The following is a 17,792-nucleotide window of genomic DNA, read 5'->3' on the forward strand; positions in this document are numbered from 1 at the left end:
GAACTGGGACCCTTATGCCTGTTCTCGAGTTTCAAGCCATGTGAGCTTAACCTGCTGTGCTTCAACTCGATCCCCTCATTGTCCTTTTATGATAACAAGTCTGGATGTATTTTTAAGGTTTCAAATTTCATTTAATGTTTTCTATTTTTTTTTTTTACTTGGCTGTATACCAAAAATATTTTCCCATCTATAAATTTATATTACAATACAATTTTAGTTCAACATTCTACCAATAGTCTCCTATTTTGCTCCTTTTGACTATTTCCAATAAATTGGGCTTTTCACAAAAAATAAAGTTATTGTATCGGTATTTTCAGGAAACCTTGTTTTCCTTGGGTGAGTTACCCAAGCAGGCCTACATGAATATAGAAAGTGCTCAGAAGCTCCCAGAGCCGGCCTACAACCTGCCTGGCGGCTCTGGGTCGTTGCATCCACCTGATTGGCCGCGTCCCAGCGGGGATGCTGTGGAGGAGTGAGGGAGACCTAGCGGGCCCCAGCCATCGCCACATGTCCTCAGGGTCCACTCCGGGATGGGGGAGCTACAGTTTATGGATGCTTAATGTGTTTTTTCTGAGCAGTGGTGCAAGGAAGCCTGAAATGGGATGGCAGAACAGCCTCATCCTTATGACAGTAACGCCAGCGATCCAGAGAATTAGGACCATCATAAATTGCACAGTAGAGCTCGGAAACTCTATAAACATTCAAGTACGCCCTCACGTTGCTAAAAGAGTTGTCAACCACACCAAAATGAGTCTACATAGTGCTTGTGAAGGACACGAGAGGTCCAGGGACAGACGAGGGTCAAGTGACAGATCACGAGATTCATCACAGAAAGAACTCTTGTATTAGAAATATTACTTCTCCAACACTTCAGCACCATGTAGAACGGGAAAAATGATCACAGTTCCTCTCGTCCAAGGAGCCCTCACGCTCAAAAAGCATCTCCAAATCGTTTCAGTAACAGTGCTGGGAACAGTAGCAGAAACAGTAGTCAGTCAAATTCAGACAGTAGTTGTAAGACTTCTGGGGAAGCGGTGTTTGTCTATGAAAATGCAAAGGAAGGTGCTCGGAATATAAGAATGTCAGAAGAAGTGACACCAATAGTGGATAACACCAGATTTGTTATAGACAAGTCCATTTTCACTGCACAGCCAAACACAATGTTGGGCATAACGTTTGGATCTGGTAGAGAATATAATTTTTCATGTCCCAATGAAAAAGGAGAGTATGAAGTGGCAGAGGGAACCAGTTCCACAGTGTTCCAAGCAGGCTTCTACATTTAATAGTACTATACTTTTGTATCTCTTTTGAATATAGTACTATTAAATGTAGAGGTCTCAGTGCCCAGATGCACGAGTTATCGAACAATGGTCCTTCCTAGACAGTTTGACTTTTACCTGGAAGAAATGATCCTGCTGCTCACAGTTGCCTGTGTCCAGAGTAGGGAGCTAGAAAGCCACATAGTGGTGCTGACAGATGAAAATGTGGTTGACTGGGACAAGGAGCAACCCCTGCAGATAGGAGAGGAATATTCACAGATTATTTACAGCACAAAATTTTATAGATTTTTCAAGTACATTGAAAACAGAGATGTGGCCAAATCAGTTTTGAAGGAGAGGGGTCTTAAGAAGATCAGATTGGGGATAGAAGGTTATCCTACCTACAAAGAAAAAGTCAAGAAGAGGCCTAGTGGCTGCCCAGAAGTGATTTACAACTATGTCCAAAGACCTTTTATTCAAATGTCCTAGGAGAGAGGAAGGCAAGAGCTGGCATGTAGACTTTCAGTGCATAAAGAGTAAATCCATCACAAACCTGGCCGCAGCTGCTGCAGACATTCCCCAGGCCCAGTGGTCATACACCGACTTGGCAGGTGGACAAGCTGGATATCCTCTCAATCCACCCACTGCCTGGCAACAATCGATCCTGATGCACAGAATCCAATGCTGTGACAATGCCCCTTGAGAACATAGCATGCTCCCCTCCATGGTGACACTGCACTCCCTCACTCTGCACTGCCACTCTCTCCATGGTGAGATGCACATAATGATGACATCTTGGATACTGCAGTGTAGGCTTTAAAAAAAAGATCAAAGGTGACCGAATTTTTTTTTAATGAGTACCCCTTAGCATCCTGAGGTTCCAGTTATATAAATGTGTTTATTTACCGGTAGGTTTGTGAACTCAGTTCTTTGTAGGGGGACAATTCTTTATCACACATTTAGATCTTTCCAGAGGTAGTGGAGATTGGCAGCTCGGTATGGTCAGTCAGACTGACTTCACAATAGAACTCAAATAAGTGCTTCTATCAAATTATTTCTTTAGCTTAAAAAAGTTGTATTGTTTGAATTCCATCATGAGCAAAAAGTGAGTGTTTGCCCTTGGGCTCATCTGAAATGACTAGGCTGATGTTCAGGGCCCACTTAGTTCCAGTTTTCTCTAGTACTGCCTTCACCCTTTTTGAGTGAGTCACACACAGGGCGTTTGAACATGAGAGGTGGTATATTATCCAGTCTGCCTTACCCTTCAACTGTTCACAGATATTTATTTACTAATACTTTTTTTCTTAGGAGTTATGGGCAAAGAAAATGAAGTGTTTGCTCTTCATTTACTAAATAATTGTGAACTTGGGTTTTTCATCCAAATAAAATTACATTGTTTTAATGTTATAAAAAACTTCTCTATAAAATTTTATCTCATTTTTACTGGCACTTCTTCAGAAACAATAATGCCCCTGAATAGAAAAGAATTGTATATGCTTTAGTAAGTTTCTCTAAGATAACAGCATAAGCAGACTAAGCCCCATACCACAATGTAAAGTAAGAATTTTAGGATTTCAGTTGAATCAGATAGTTCATAGAATTTAAATATCATCTTGTGCTTGGTTATGGTGAAATATCAGCAAAAATGTATGATTCCTATATTAACTTGATGTAGATTAAAAGCATTCAACATTCAAGAATTTTTTTTCCTCCTCCTCTTCTTACTTTTCTTTGATCATATCTGATAGGACAGAGAGAAATTGAGAGGGAAAAGACCAGGTGGTGGTGCACCTGGTTGAAAGCACATGTTACAGTGTGCAAGAACCCGGTTGGAGCCCCTGGTCCTCACCTGCAAGGGGAAAGCTTTGTGAGTGGTGAAGCAGGGTTGCAGGTATCTCTGTCTCTCTCCCTTCCTATTACCTCCTTCCCTCTCAATTTTTGGCTGTATCTATCAAATAAATAAAGAAAAAGAAAAAAGACACATACTTAAAAAAAAAGAAAGAAAATGAGAGAGGAGCATAGAGAGGGAAAGAGAAAGATATATGTGTGTGTGTGTGTGTGTATGTGTGTGTGTGTGTGTGTGTGTGTGTATACACTATACACTATATATACATATAGCACTGTTTCACCTTTCAAAAAGTTTCCCCCCTGCAAGTGGAACCAGGAACTTGAACCCAGGTCCTTGAGCATGGTAACAAGTGAGTTCAACTAGACACACCACTATCTGACCTTTCAAGAACTTACTGAGTCCTCTATAATTAACTTTAAAAAAAAATTATTCTATTAGGGATGTAATGACTTACAAGTCAGTTGTCACATGGGTACAGTTTCTCATCTTTCCATTACAGAAATTTGCACACCACACCTACCAGCAACTCGGGCCTTCCATTATGTATAGGTTCACCAATTCCCTATTGACTGTTGGGTAGTTGCCATCTCCCCCTGGCTTCTGCTTAACCATATGCCTATATAGGGATTTTACTGATCCAAAGCTTTGGTCTATTTACATAAATCACTTTTACATAAAGCACTCCAGGGCATTGGTGGTTCTATGATAGGATTCTCTCCTGCTCCACCCCCTCCTTGTCACACACTGATCCCTTCTTTGTCACACTCTGATTTTCACCAGTCACTTTTCTCTCCACCCTCTCTATATCACATCCTGTTTCCACCCTACTTGGAGAGTATAAAAACAGCTGCTCTTCTGATTAAAGACACTTGGAAATTGCTTTCCGGCTCCGAGAGTTCCAGAGTGTATCTCCTGCGGAAGTTGGTGCAGCACGAGTTCCTGATCCCACTCCCACACAGCAGCCTAGATCAGCTCCAGTTGAGTTCTCTCCAACCCAGAGAGCACTAGCTCGGGAAGAAGTACCCTCAGGCTATCCTGGCATCTGGCGCCCGGAACAGGGACCTGTAAGCAGCAGATTTACAAGAAGACATCTTAGATAAGTACACACCTTTTGGGTATCTGCAATATTGTGTTAAGGCACTGTGATTTTTTTTCTTTCTTATTGTTTTCCGGAGATCTTTCCACCATGGAAAATCTTTTCCAAATCCTGCATTCTTTTTCCAGTATACAATTTTTATATATCTGGGACATTTTTCTCGGGGCTTCACCTTATATCCTGTTGATCATCACAGCAGCTTTTAAGGGATATATAGGTCAACCTCTCAAAAGGCTTAAGGACCTAGAGGCTGAGGTCAAAGAGATAAAGGAAGTAATCATAGAAATTAACCAGCACCTTAAAAACAAGAAGAAGCAAAGGCCTGTCGTGATCTTGACCCACCCTAATTCCTCTGCATCTTGCCCTGAGGCCCCTATTTTGGCATCTTGCCCTGAGGCCCCTATTTTGGCAGACACGTGTCCGAATTCTCCTTTGGACTCCACAGCCACTTCTTCGGCCACCCCCATTTTGGCAGAAACGTGTCCAGAACCTCCTGCTGCCTCCACGGCTGCTTCTTCACCCCACCCTGTTTTGATAGACACATGTCCGAATTCTCCTGTAGCCTCCAAAACCACTTCTTCGGCCACTTGTCCAGAAGCTTCCACTTCGATGACTCCTCCTACCGCTACACATTTATCAGAGCAAGTCCACACATTTCCGGTCAATGTTGCCCCCAATAGACAAAAACCTCAGGCCTGGTATCCATATTCTGCCACAGACCTGAAGGAACTACGCCAGGCTATCAAAGATGACGGTATTCATGCCCCATGGACCAGGTCCATTTTACAAGGCCTGCTTCAGAACCTTAATACCCCCTCAAGATTGGAGAGATGTGACTCGTGCTACGCTCCCAGGCCCCCTCTTCCTGCAATGGGAGGCATTCTTTCGTGACGAATGTTTACAACAATCGCGGAAAAATATTCAAAATCAGCCAGAGGGTAATTTTGATGCATTGTTTGGAACAGGCCAATTAGAAACAGGGATTCAACAGGCAGAAGCCAAGTTTCCAGCGGGGTATTTTGATCAAGTACGCCTGTGTGCATTAAAAGCATGGGAGCGATTAACACCACCCATGGGAGCAGCCTCAGCCCCCATTCTCTCCCTGCAACAAGAACCTGATGAATCCCTCGCTAAATTCATTGCCAGGGTCCAGTCGAGTTTGGAAAGGAAGATTTATAATCCTGATGCTCGTTTTCTCCTTCTGCGATCCATAGTCTGGGATGGAATGCTTCCACATTTTCGACAGGCCTGTATCACTCTTAAAAACGAACACCCAGATACTTGGATTCTAGCTACACAGGATCTCAGATCAAGCTCTTTTCAAGGACCTATGTTACAGGCCTATGCAGCTACCTTACATAAGCAAAAAGGAGCTTGCTTTCAGTGCGGTCGCCAAGGGCATTGGCGTAACCAATGTCCAGAAAATAGACCGCGAACCCGCCTCCAGTCAGGGCGACCCCACCTCCAGTCAGGGCGACCCCACCTCCAATCAGGGCAACCCCGCCTCCAGACAGGGAATCAGAGACCACGAATGCCTTGTCCCAGATGCCAGAAAGGATTTCACTGGAGGAGAGATTGTTGGTCAAGGTTCCACGCCTCTGCCAAATGTAAACAGGGATTTAAACTAGGTATGGGGCTTCCCTTAGCCCTGCCCCCAAGAGGGAAGGAAGCAGGTCGCCCGCTTGGTGCTGTGCCCTTCTTCCACAAACAGAAGCCCAGCTTGGGACCCAATCCATCGCTACACCCACCACGCCAAGTAACAATAACAGAGGGTGAGCAGAAGGAGGAACCCGCGGTATGTGGGAACTTCCAGCATAGAAATAACCGGCTGGAGCAAGAGAACAGCTCGAATTCAGAGCCTGAGATTTTATGGACCACCCCTGTTTTAGAAAGGGGTCACCCAACTATGACAGTAAAGATTGGTAATATTCCTTTTAAATGTTTGATTGACACGGGAGCAGATAAGACAATATTAAGACAAGCAGAGGTTCCCCAGAGTTGGGAACTCCTCCCAGGACCACGCTTACATGGTGTTGGAGGATTGACTCAGGCATTCCGCACACGAGATTCCCTTGTGTGGGAAGATCCAGAAGGGACTACCGGACGCTTTCAGCCTTTAATAGCTGATATAAGCACCAATTTATTGGGAAGAGACTTGCTGGAATCTTTAGATGTAGTGATATCCTCAGACACCTCTGCAGGACACCACACTCACTCCTGTGAGACTGCTAGACCCAACCAGCACCCCCAATACTAACTGCCACTGTTCGTAACAGAACTCCCCGCTTAGATTGGCTTTCTAATGAGCCTGTCTGGGTGGAACAGTGGCCTTTGCCTAGGGAGAAGCTAGAAATTTTAAAAAAACTCGTCCAAGAGCAGTTATCTTTGGGACACATTCGTCATTCTCGGAGCCCATGGAATACTCCAGTCTTTGTAATTAAAAAGCGCTCAGGAAAATGGCGCCTCCTCCAAGATCTTCATGCAGTTAATAAAACCATGCAGGTTTGGGGCTCCCCCCAAAGGGGTTTGCCTCTTGCTTCTGCAATTCCCACAGGAATTCCAATCATAGCTATTGATATACAGGATTGTTTTTTCTCTATTCCCTTACACCCACAAGATTGTAAACGTTTTGCTTTCTCTGTTCCTTCTATTAATAATGCCAGCCCTGCCGATAGATTTGAATGGGTGGTACTGCCCCAGGGCATGGCTAATAGTCCTACTATTTGTCAAGAGGTTGTTAAATCTGCCCTTTTCCCATATATTCATAAGGGCCTTAAGGTTTTTCATTATATGGATGACGTGTTAATATGGGGAGAATTAGATACAGATCTCTCCGCCCTACGTGATTTTCTAATCCCTGCCTTAAAGAGAAGTGGACTTAATGTAGCTCCTGAGAAGATACAGCTAATCCCTCCAATATCTTTCTTAGGCTCAGAGATTTCCCTAACGCAGATTCGTCCTTTAAAACCTTGTGTTACTTTTTCTTCTAATCTCACTCTTGCTTCTTTACAAAGTTTTCTTGGAAATTTGAATTGGCTTAGGCAGTATCTTTATCTGCCTACGAGCTGCCTGCAACCACTGTTCGATCTGTTAAAAGGAAACAAACAGCCCTCCTCAAAGTGTATGTTAACCCCCGAGGCATCCTTGGCTCTGGAAAAAGTTAACCAGGCTCTCCAGGACATGCACCTCGTTCGATTCTCCCCCTCCTCTCCAGTAAATCTTCTAATCTTTAACTCCACCCCCATGGCAGTGGGGGCATTGTGGCAGAAACATGGCGTTCTCGAATGGCTTCATACGCCAGTAGGCGGAGCTCCAAGACTCCTTACCGAGATTGATGCCTTAGCATTTATGGTTCGCCAAGGAAGAAACAGATCGGTTCAGGTCTTAGGAAGGGAACCAGATTCAATCATTCTTCCCTTTTCTCTCACTGATACAGAATGGCTCATACGCCACCATTCTCGTTTTGCCATAAGTTTAATGGGTTTTCCAGGACAATTAGATAATCATTTTCCCTCTAATAATTTGATAGCTTCTTTACCTCTGTTGCCTCTACTAGTACCTAAACTTTTCTCTCGAGATCCCATCCCCTCTGCTCCTACAGTGTTCACTGATGGTGGAAAAAAGGGAGCTGCTGCCCTTATATATTATCCAGACCAGCAATACCCCAAACCTCTCTTTACTGAACTTCCTGATAATTCCCCTCAGTACAAAGAACTTTATGCTGTTTTCCTTGCATTAAAAGCTGTACCAGAATCCTTCAACCTTTTTTCTGACAGTGTGTATACTGTTAACTTACTTCCATGGCTTGCTCGATCTTATGTAAGAATTGATGACAACCCACTTTCTCCTCTTTTAATTCAAATTGCCTCTATGCTCTGTTCTCGAACCCATCCACTGTATGCTCAGCACCTACGTTCCCACAGCCCTCTTCCTGGTCCCCTGTCCGAAGGGAATGCTGCAGCTGACCGCCTTGCCTCCACAGGAATTCTCCTAGCCTCTGTCTCTAATCCTGCTGACTTTCATTCCCTAACCCATGTTAATCTTAAAGGTCTTCGAGCTCGATTTCCTGATATTCCTCTGCCACAGTTAAAACGTATTCTTGCTACATGTTCCTCCTGTGCAGGTCTAATCAAAACACCTGCTATTCAGACTCTAGGGGTTAATCCTCGAGGTTTAAAAGCCAACGCTCTTTGGCAAATTGATGTTACCCACATACCTAACTTTGGCAAACAAAAATATGTGTTCGTCTCAATTGATACCTTCTCTAAGTTTATGTGGGCTACAGCTCAGACTGGAGAAAACTCAAAAAAGCTTATAAGCCATATGCTCTCCTGTTTTGCTGTAATGGGCTTACCTCTTCAACTTAAAACGGATAATGGACCTGCTTTTACCAGCAAACAATTTAAAGATTTTTGTTCCCTCTGGAACATTACTCATACTACAGGCATTCCGTATAATCCACAGGTACAAGGCATTGTTGAGAGGGCCCATCAAACTCTTAAGGCTCAATTAAATAAAGAAAAAGGGGAAATGTACCCCCCTAATATCCAGCTGGCAAAAGCCTTAACTACATTAAATCTCTTTAATATTTACAAAAACTCAGACCAACCTCCTATAATTCTTCATTGGCAAACACCACCCACCCTCCCAGCTATTAAAGTCAAATGGAAAGACCCACTTGATAAAATTTGGAAAGGACCTGACCCCCTGTTGACTATGGGGAGGGGTTTCGCATGTATTTTTCCACAAAATTACTCCAAGCCTGTTTGGGTTCCTGCCCGCCATGTCCGGCAATACCCACATGATGGCGCTGATATCCCTGAAGAACAAGAAACACTGCAAGAAGACTGGCTGCAAGAGGACTGGCTACAGGATGCACCCCAGGATCCATAATACAGCATGGCAGAATCAAAAAAAAAAATCTGATTCACAGAACTTCCCCCCCCCCCCCGAATGAATGTCTTATGCTATGACTGGCCAGTTGTGTTTTGTGAGTGAGTGAGTGAGTGAGTGAAAAAAAAAAAAATTGAGTGACCAAAATTTTTGTATGACACATTGTGCTCAGAGTACTCTGAAAGTTAACTGACTTTATATCAAACGGCTGGACGCAGCCATGGTTTCTGGAGACGTCCAGAAACAGTCCAAAAATTGTTCATTCCCCCTTTTGATTTCTTTTTTAAGTCTTGATACCAATATGAAATGTTTAGTCTTAAACTGTGTGAGTAAAGATGGTTCAACTATGACAGTAGTTCTAAATTCACATTTGAAATGATATATCTTATTTACAAGTTTTTCTCCTCCTGTGTGTTATAAACTATATGTTTAATATGCGTGTTTCAAGTTTGGTAAACATTAACTTAACAGTTAAATTGTAACTTCGAAGTTACATTTTTACGAGAAGAGGTAAAATCAATTCATTTAAGTAACTGAGTGTTTAAGGTAAAACTCTAAATATTCAATGTGACAATTCATCATCTCCTAAGTTAAAATACAGATTCTCTATACAGAACATTTTTGGAGGGCCCCCAAAAATGTCCTGTAAGCTATCTTGTGGAAATTAATCCACAACAAATTTGGCATCAATCTGATATTGTAAATGTACCAAAAAAAAAAAAAATTGTCACTAAAATGTGTTAACTCTAGTAACCTGAGTTTGCTTAAAAACCCAATGTAAAAATAGTCAAGAATCAATATATGTAACTTAAACTCAGTATGAAAACTTTGCTATATAAAGACTGCTACATGAGGTCACGTAAGATGACCTTTACACAAAATTATAAAGATACCTAAACCAGTTATAATCATTGAGTTATCAATTGTAGTAAACTTCTAATTTGTTACAAAGTTTTTTCATAAGTAATTGACTACAGCTATGACAAGCCTTCGCATAAAGAAGCATCTGCTCATATAGAATCCCCAGAAATCCATCTTGGACCCCTGACCTCTGACATCACCCACAATTACAGCCATCCCCAGAAACCCATGATGTGACCTGACACGATCTGGAGAACCTGATTCACAGACTCCGAAAGACAAGACTTTCCTACTGCCTTTCTCTCAACCATCGGTGTCTGCTCTTCCTGCTTCTGTTTCGCCCATCATGTTTTGGCGGTTCCAGGTCACTCTCTACAGGGTAGAAAAGTTCCGGTGGCCGTCCTCCTCCATCAAGATAGACGTGTGGCATTTATTTCCTGGCTGTTGACATTGGACTGATGCTTCTATAGAACTTGCTGGACACTCCTTTTATACTGCTGGACTTTTTGAAGAATGACTGTAGCAGTTCATAGAACTTACCGCCAGCTGACTCAGGATTTTGCAATGCCAGATCACCCCTCTAGCCCCTCGGCTTATCAGGCCCCCACTCCTCCACCCATCAGGCTCACTCTGTCTCTTGCTACTCTTACTTATCCATCCCTGTCTTGTGCTAGTTATTTTTGAAGACACTTACACACTATCATTCTGCTTTCTTCCCAACAGGTTTCCGTTCACCCCTACACTGCTATTCCCCTGACAGAGATGAAGCCTTTTACAGACATTGACCCAGTTATATATGGCCATTAAGTAAGAGGAAGATGTTGGGGAATTGTGAGGATATGGTTGAGCTTGGAAGGGCTTGAGCCTGAGGGGTGTGTCAATCCTGTTAGTCTCTCTCTCCACGGAGAGGTTGAGCAAGGAGGGACAGTAGAACCCCAAAAAAGGTGTGCCTCTTATCAGTCTCCCTGCCTCACAAAGTGCCCTGCACTCCTGATACTATGGCAAAAAGTTAAAAAGAAAGGGGGAGATGTTGGGTAGTTGCCATCTCCCCCTGGCTTCTGCTTAACCATATGCCTATATAGGGATTTTACTGATCCAAAGCTTTGGTCTATTTACATAAATCACTTTTACATAAAGCACTCCAGGGCATTGGTGGTTCTATGATAGGATTCTCTCCTGCTCCACCCCCTCCTTGTCACACACTGATCCCTTCTTTGTCACACTCTGATTTTCACCAGTCACTTTTCTCTCCACCCTCTCTATATCACATCCTGTTTCCACCCTACTTGGAGAGTATAAAAACAGCTGCTCTTCTGATTAAAGACACTTGGAAATTGCTTTCCGGCTCCGAGAGTTCCAGAGTGTATCTCCTGCGGAAGTTGGTGCAGCACGAGTTCCTGATCCCTCTCCCACACAGCAGCCTAGATCAGCTCCAGTTGAGTTCTCTCCAACCCAGAGAGCACTAGCTCGGGAAGAAGTACCCTCAGGCTCTCCCGGCAATTGACCCCCTCCTTCATGTCCTTGGCTTAGCTGTAACAGTTCATGACTAATCCGAGTTTCATCCTGTGTTTTATCTTTCCTTCCTTGCTATTAATATAGTTTTTGCAAGGAACTTCAAACACATGATATTGACTTTTTATATATTAACAATAATAAAAGCAATAAAGATAGATATGGAAGTATTGCACTGGAGAGGGTTAACCGGGCTTTCCTTTTAACAGATCAAACAGAGATATTGCAACAAGGACCAGAAAACAATATAGATGATCTACTCATTAAAATCTTAAACAAAATTTGAGGAAAACATTTGTGTTAAAAACTATTAATATATTCTCTTGTTTTACTGTCATTTCCTATTCCTTGCAAGTTTTCTCTTGTGAGGGCATGACTTATTTTAAGACAGGATACTGTAATAACTTATAGAAGATAAGAATGTAAAGGCAATTTCTTGGGTTTTTGGCTACCAAGACACACACACACACACACACACACACACACCTGCAGTTTCCTTGATTTACTAGGAAATCTCACAAGATTCTTCAGGTGTTAGTCGAGATGGCTGAGATTTACTCCAACAGTAGGGTACAAGGTGAATTCTTATTAGGAGTTAGAGTTCCTCTTCTCCTGTAGGACTCCTTTCAGTAATTTTTTCAAGAGATGATTGGTGTCTACAAATTCCTTTAGTTTCTATATGTTTGGGAGACTTTTGATTTCTCCTTTATACTTGATAGATTATTTGACAGGGTAGAGAATTTTTAGATGATAGTTCTTATCTCTTTAATTCTATAAAGGTGTCATTCCATTCCCTTCTTGCTTTTCAGGTTTGTGTTGAGAAATCTGGTGATAACCTGATGTTTCTGCCACTGTATTTCAGCTTCTTCCTTTCCTTTGCACTCTCTAATATTTCTTTTATTCTTTACTTCTAGAGACTGTTGCAATGATATTTATTAAGTATTTTCTGTTTTGTGTCCAATAGTTTAAGTTTTTATTTAGCTTCCTCTACAACTATATATTGACCATTGCCCAGATAAGGAAAGTTTTCTTCAATAATTTCTTTAAATATGCTCTCTGCTCATCTCTTTCTCTTTATCCTCAGGTATACCAATAATTTTTACATTCTTTCTCTTGATGGAGTCTGCTATTTCACAGAAACTTGCCTTATTTTTTGTAAACATTTCTTCTTTAGCAGCATTGTACTACTACAGTGTGGTGTTTTTATTTTCTAGTCCAGTTATTCTATCTTCAAGATCGGTTAATCTGGAGATATGGCCTTTTATAAAGACCTTAGTGCTTGCAAAGGTTTTCTTTAATTCCAAAATTTCCATTTGAAGTTCTCTTTGTGAACACCTTAGTTCTTTGTTGAAGAGATCTTTGATTTCCTTAATTTACATTAGTATGTTAAAGTTGTTTTGTCCTAATAATTGGTTTTCTGGATTGCAACTAACTCAGCTATGCTTTCTTGAAGCTTTAATCCTTTTTTTATGCTTTGGTTGGGTGTAGTTTCTGCTATTTCACCAGCAGGTAGCACTGTGGCTATATTGTTTATAGGTTGTGATGAAGTAATAAGCAGTCAACTTTATAATCATTCAGGTCAGTGGAAATTTCAATTTGGCTCCTTTTGTCGAGCTACCCAGTTCCCAGTCCCTCTTCTGATCAGATATGGTTAGTGTAGCTGTTGTCAAGAGATCCAGGCCAACTGTGCTAGCCTTTTTCAGTCACCCCACTTCCTTCTACCTCTACAGCCATTGCTTAGTGCCAGGTCTGCACTTCACAATGGCACCTTCCTCCAATTGCAGCCTTTGTCTCACTTTGTTCAATGCACCTCTTTCCATGAACACTTTTTCATGCACATGCCTTTCGGCGATATTTCTCAAACTATGTAAATTGTTTTATGGGATTTCTGGTGTTCTTTTACTTCTATTTTAATTAGTTTTCCCTAGTATAGTCTTCTGGTTTTTGTTGCTCCTTGGCCACACCCCCAGAATGCTTAAGTCCCTACTATGAGTGAGATTATGTAGTGTTTATCCGATTCTTCTGGCTTATTTCACTCAGCATAACTTCCTCCAGTTCTGTCCATGCTATATCAATTATTTTTTCATTGTTTCTTGCAGTTGTTTAGTATTCCACTGTGACTATATGCCACAGCTTCTTAACTTATCTGTAGTAGAAAACATGGGTTATTTCTAAATTTTGGCTACTACAAATAGAGAGACCATGCATGCACATAGGAATTCAAAGCTCTATTCAGATACTTGTTTAGGAGAAATGTCTAGGAGATGAATTGTATTAGTATAGATTAGATTAATTTATAGTGATTTAAGGATTATGTGATCAAATTCATCAGTGTCAATATCTTAGGTAAAGCTCTTAGTTACTAGAAGTCTTTAGACCAGTTTCAATCTTTTTTTTAACATGTTCACAGGTATTCTAAAATTTATATTTATATTGATTCTTTAATTTCACTAGTTTTTTTCTAGGAATTTCTTTCTTTTTTTTTACTTTTCTAAAGGATTCTTTTTATAATATTTTGTTCTTCTCATTACAAAGGTTAGGAATTCATAGAACAATGGATTTCAATTGAATTTGAAATCTTCTCAAGGAAAAAAATACAAAGACAGACTATCTGATAGTAATTATACTAAATATTTAGCTGATAATTAATAGGAACTTCAAGAGAAGAAACATGAACTTTACATTTAGACTTGAGTTAACATTTTTTTATTTAAGAAAGGATAAATTAACAAAATCATAGGGTAGGAGGGGTACAACTCCACACAATTCCCACCACTCAATCTCCATATCCGACCCCCTCCCCTGATAGCTTTCACATTCTCTAGCCCTCTGGGAGCATGGACCAACGGTCTTTGTGGGTTGTAGAAGGTGGAAGGTGGAAGGTCTGGCTTCTGTAATTGCTTCCCCGCTGAACATGGGCATTGACTGGTCGGTCCATACTCCCAGTCTGCCTCTCTCTTTCCCTACTAGGGTGGGTCTCTGGGGAAGCAGAGCTCCAGGACATATTGGTGGGGTCTTCAGTCTAGGGAAGCCTGGCCGGCATCCTGATGACATCTGGAACCTGGTGACTGAAAAGAGAGTTAACATACGAAGCCAAACAAATTGTTGAGAAATCATGGACCCAAAGCTTGGAATAGTAGAGAGGAAGTGTTAGGGGGGTACTCACTGCAAACTCTAGTGTACAACTGCTTTCAGGTATATATTATGCACTAGTTTATGGATACATGTGAACATATGCTCTCTCTCACAGAAACTGGTGTATATCTAGGTTTTGAGATTTTGTTAGAAAGTGAACCATCTGAGGTGGAATTAGAGTATACTATGAAAGGAAAGGTCTCACCAGAGTAATGAAGTTAAAGGGTTGTCATTCCACACGTGAAGACTCTGGACACAGTCTGAAGTGAAGCATGTTGAGGTGGCCATTGTTGCGTTGATTAGGTTGTGATCGTCAGATGCAATATTATTTGATATGGATTGAGAAAGGCATATGGGAAAGCGGGCCCTATCCAAGGGTTCCAGGACTGGGGGAAGTAGAGGCTCTATAGTGGAGATGTGAGGTTCCTGCTGTCTTAGGGTTCAAAAAGACAATCGATAGTTAATGTTATCATCACATTATTTGTTAATTGGGTTAACTTTGAAAAGTCCTTTTGTTAGGGTTTGTTGTACAGTACCAGTATCTTGTATATAGCTGTGCTATTGTTTGCTTCTGATCTACTTGGTCTAGGCTTTTGAGAGAGTCCACATATCAATTACACAGCCTATATATTAAAAAGATTCAGTCTATGTTTTAAAAAACTTCAAGACATACAATTAATTTTCCCCCTCTCGTATTAATTAACTAGTGATTTATATGACTACATTTTATCGGGAGTGTACATAAACACCATTCCCACCACCAAAAGACTGTGTCCCATCCCTCCCACCCACTCCCACCCACTGCCACCCCTCCACTGGCCCAGGAAGCTGCATGTCTACCCCTCACCACAGAGTGCGCCACCCCATCACAACCACCAGAGAGACTGACAAAGTCATCTCCTCTGGACCTGCATTCAGACTTCAAAGAAGCTGGGCAGAAGGATGGGAATGGGTCGACGCATTCTCCCCCTGTTATTGCTACAAACAATTATACTGTCACAATTGATTAATTATGCTTTGGCAGTGCCTGGTGGGAATGGAGAGTCAGAAGCACCCCCTCAGGAGCATATTTGAAAGTTACATTATGAAAGTGGAGAAGGTGGGTCAACATAGATGGACAAAACAAGTCATGTTATGACTTTCCCCTCATAGAAACAATACAGAGATTGAGGCCTCCCAGGTACAAGTTGACATATTGAAACAAAGAAAGATTAATAGTTAAACTGTACCAGACCTAGATGAGCAGTGGTCCATGACTAGGCAAAGATCTGTATGCCTCCATAGAAGATTAATGGTAGAGATAGCCCTCAGCAAAAGTCTAAAACAATTCTGGGTATGACCTCCCCTGGGAATAGAACGATACAAAGTATTGTACCCATTCTTTACAGTTATGGGGGAATAACATGTAGTTTGCCAAAGCCACAAGACTATTGTTACTTCTTTATGAGCTGGTTGCTTAGGCAACCTGAATGTAACCTGAAAAAAGTATAAAAGCTAATGCAGTTTCACTATTAAAACGAGTCCAGATTCACCCTCCAATAGAGTGTGGTGTCTATCTGTTCCCCCTCGCCGACTCCTGACCCACCTGGGAGGTTGCCTTCAAGAACCCTGACCCTCCTGCTGCTCATCCACTGAGTGGTCCACAGCAACAGAGTATTTACTTTAGTGCCCTACTTACAATTTGGTCAGGTCCTGCTTTTAGTTTCCCTTTCAGATCTTCTTACTCAACTTCTGTTATACCTTATAAGAGGTATTTTAGAACCTCTTTCAGGGTCGGTTTGGTGATGGTTGCCTCCTTTAACTGTTGTTTGTCTAAGAAGCCTTTGATCCCTCCATCTAGTTTGAATGAAAGTCTAGTAGGATATATTATCCTTGGTTGAAACCCTTTTTCATTCAGGGCTTGATAGATATCTTGCCATTCTCTTCTGTCTTTTAGAGTTTGAGTGGAGAAGTCTGCAGATAACCTTATGGGTTTTCCCTTGTATGTGACTTTTTGTTACTATCTTGCAGCCTTTAGGATCCTTTCTTTATCCTTTCTCCTTCTCATTGTGACTATGATGTGTCTTGGTGTCTTCAGGTCTGGGTTGATTCTGTTTGGAACTCTCTGGGCCTCTTGAATCTTGATGTCGGTTCTGTTATTCAGGTCTGAGAAGTTTTCTTCTATAATTTCCTCTAGAATGTTTCCTTCCCCTTCCTCTCTTTCTTCCTCTGGCAGGCCAATTATACAAATTTTACTTCTTTTGAGATCATCCCATATGTCTCTGTTGTTGTTTTCAGTGTCTCTCAATCTCTTTTTAAGCTATTTCACCTCTTTCTTAGTTTTCTCTAACTCATCCTCTGTCTGACTAATTCTGTTTTCTGCTTCTGTTATTCTGATTTCCCTTGTCTCAGCTTCTTTCTTCATTACAGCTATTTCAGCTTTCAGTTCTCTAATTGCCTCAGGATAATCAGTATTTTCCTTGGGGGGTCTCAACTGTTGTTTCCCTAATACTGCGATTCCTTTCCTCCAATGTTGTTTTCATTTCTGTGATTAATAAGTTTATTATTGCTTGCATACTTTTCTTATCTATGGTTACTTCTGGCTGATTTGTAGTTTCTTCTGGGCTCTTTTCTTCATTCATTGGAGTAGCAGTTTCATTTGTTTTTGATCTACCCATTTTTTTGATTTATGTGTTTCTTTTTTTTTTTTAATGCTCTGTTGTTCCTCAGTGGTTGTGTCTTGAGTACAAGCAACACTGTACTAAATACCTCTATGACAATTACACTCACCAGCCTCAGGAATTACAATAGCAACTGAAGCAAGTATTGAAGCAGTTTAATCACTACCAGTTAGCCAAACAATGTCTCCAGTCCATAAAAAAATAGTAACCAAATCCCAGTGAAGAAGAAAGAGAAAAGAAATAAAGGATAGCAAGAATAGACAGTTACACGAATCTACTATCCACTGTATATTCTACGGGTAACAAGAGGGGAAAGGAAAGTAGAGCAGAGATACACACATAGAGAGTCCACTCTGAGTCAGATTTCTTCCCCAAAATAATTCACAAATTCAGAAAGGCAAAGAAGAAGGAAGGAAGAAGTGTATGACAAGATAAAAAAAAAAAAAGAAACAAGAGGGAAAAAAGATAAGAAAAAGGGCTGTAATTAAAGAGCAGTGAATGGAAAATTTCCCTTTTTTTCCACTCTA

At 41.3% G+C, this 17,792-nt stretch overlaps 1 pseudogene; it reads left to right on the forward strand.

The window, feature by feature from the left end:
• The first annotated feature begins 602 nt into the window (after nt 1-602).
• On the forward strand, nt 603-1,949 carry LOC103108426 (BTB/POZ domain-containing protein 10-like; annotated as a pseudogene).
• The last annotated feature ends 15,843 nt before the right edge of the window (nt 1,950-17,792 follow it).

Source organism: Erinaceus europaeus, chromosome 1, assembly GCF_950295315.1.
Source record: "Erinaceus europaeus chromosome 1, mEriEur2.1, whole genome shotgun sequence".
Lineage (NCBI taxonomy): Eukaryota > Metazoa > Chordata > Mammalia > Eulipotyphla > Erinaceidae > Erinaceus > Erinaceus europaeus.